A 2,500-nucleotide genomic window follows, 5' to 3' on the forward strand; every position below is an offset into this window, starting at 1 on the left:
TCGGGATAAGGATTGGCTCTGAGGAGCGGGGCGTGTCGGGCTTGGTCGGGAAGCGGGTCTGGCTGACGTGCCGGGCCTGGGCGAGGTGAACGGCTCTCGTGGCTGGGATCCGAGCTCGGTCCCGTGCCTTGGCCTCCCGCGGATCTTCCTTGCTGCGAGGCTTCCGTGGCGTTTCCCATCGGTGCGGTCGTCCTCTTCGGCCGCCATTCAACGCTCAGCTCAGAACTGGCACGGACTAGGGGAATCCGACTGTCTAATTAAAACAAAGCATTGCGATGGCCCCCACGGGTGTTGACGCAATGTGATTTCTGCCCAGTGCTCTGAATGTCAACGTGAAGAAATTCAAAAAAGCGCGGGTAAACGGCGGGAGTAACTATGACTCTCTTAAGGTAGCCAAATGCCTCGTCATCTAATTAGTGACGCGCATGAATGGATTAACGAGATTCCCATCTGTCCCTATCTACTGGCGGTGGCGGTCTGTGGCCACCCAGGGCGGGAGATAACCCCCGAACTAGCCCTCGCGTAGGAGGGTTGATCGGCCAAGTCGATGGGTGTATCGGCGATGAAGGCATTAGAGACCGTCAGTGCGTCGTACACGTAGTACTTCGCATAATGGCGAGGCCCTGATTTAGCATACGGGCTGTGGCGTGTTCTTTGTACAGCACTGTATGTGCTGTATGACTTCCGACTGGGGAACTGTTGTCACTCGTGGCATCAGTTCCCCAGTTTACGTTAAACGGTTTTTCAGACCGTTTTTCGTGGGCGGAACACGCCACTAGACAACACTCCGCTGGGCTCAGGAATACATGGGATGCAATCAATCCCCTGGGCAACCCAGGCCGCAAGGGGCAAACGTGCCCTAGCCACACTTGAGCCTCCACGAAAAAGGTACCGCTGGATAGCTCGTGTTCTTAAATACGCAGCGAACTGAACGAAGTGTGGTGGAGAGGAAGAGGCAGCCTCTCCGACTGCTGTCTCCCACGTGTTTGCCGTGCGTGGCGACCCTTGTCGTCGGAAAAGAGGATCCTGGGATCTGAGGGGGCCCTCTCCTGCGGGTGAGACGTCCCCAACACGTACCTTTGGCCTCTGCTTCGGCTAGATGGGCGGCTGGACGAGAAAAGCAGCCCTGGTCCAGTCAATCGGCTTGGAACGACCACACGCTTCGGGCAAGTGGGTTCTGCTGGGCGAGGACGCGGGCTGGGTAAGGAAACCGACCCAGCCAGCAGACTATATTCGGTGCGTAGCCCTAACTCAGCCTTTGGCGGGTTCCAAATTGTGTGGGTCGGTGGTGGCCGGGGAGCGCACTGGATGAAAGACCAAGACACATTATGGGTCTTAATAAAATTAATGAACAAAAAACTAAGCGTCCAAAGACGACGGGTCCAGCTCCTACTCGGAGTGAAGCCGTCGCCGCAGATGCGGGAACTGCAAATGCAGCTGTCAGTCCCCCCGCGTCTGTGAGAAAGACAAGATCCGGGAAGGTGATTAATATCGCCAATCCTCGTGTGATCTTGCAAAGATGTGTGACTCCCACGCGAGCGGTCTCGGTGAAAACCGAGCCCACGGTAGAAGGTACGCCGGACACCGGTAACGTGGAAGTAATCGAACGAGTCGGAGACACGTCACTCGTGAAGGTGCAGTCGGCACCCGAGCGTGTCGAGGACCCTACTGGTGACGGTTGGCAAACCGTCACCAAAAAGTCAAAGCGAGCCAAGCCGGGCGCACCCACCGGCAAGGCCGCAGTAAACCGGGCCAGGAGACCGAAGGGGACGTTCTCCGGGCAGAAGGTACGGCCTCTCGATCTCGTAAGAGACGAAGCCTTTAGGCGAGTGTCCGAAATACGGACCTTTTGCTTTCGACCTGAGTCGAAAGTCAATAAGGAGTCCGGGTCAAAGATACTCGCCGAGGTTGAGGCACTCAACGAGCTGGTCCAGGAGCTTATTCAACGGAATAGCTTCGTCGAAGGGCAGCTCGCCGCGGTCAGGGCGGACCTAAAAGCGCGTCCTGCCGTAATGAGTGCGATGCGACCTGGGCCGTCCAAGGGAACTCTCCCGAAGACGGCCTGCAACGCCGCGCAGTCGACTTACGCCCATGTGAACAAAGTCGACTGCAAAGGAGCTTCTCCGGAAGCGGGGAGACGGCCACAATCGCAGCATGTGGTAAAAATCTTCCCGCCGAAGGAAAAAGGACAGAGCAGCGAAGTTACGAAGGTTACTGTTCTGTCGCTCGTTAAACCAGCGAAGGAGGCGATCCGAATTAAGTCGGTCCGACGCATCCACTCCGGTGGCATCGTCGTCGAGACCGACCGAAAGGAGGACCTGCAAGCCTTCGTTGGCAATAAGAAGCTCCGGAGCGCGGGTCTGTCCGTCTCCTTACCTACCAAGCGGGACCCCGAGGTTTTAGTTTACGACGTCCCGCGTCGGATGGGTAAGGACGAAATTGCCTCCAGTATTTGGAGGCAAAATCTCTGCGATGCGAACCAGAAGGATGTGCCTTCGGG

At 57.1% G+C, this 2,500-nt stretch overlaps 1 pseudogene; it reads left to right on the forward strand.

Moving 5' to 3' along the window:
- Positions 1-2,500, forward strand: part of LOC143263319 (large subunit ribosomal RNA) — a 6,914-nt pseudogene that overhangs the window by 2,501 nt on the left and 1,913 nt on the right.

This window comes from Megalopta genalis, unplaced genomic scaffold (genome assembly GCF_051020955.1).
Source record: "Megalopta genalis isolate 19385.01 unplaced genomic scaffold, iyMegGena1_principal scaffold0464, whole genome shotgun sequence".
NCBI classification, from domain to species: Eukaryota; Metazoa; Arthropoda; class Insecta; order Hymenoptera; family Halictidae; genus Megalopta; species Megalopta genalis.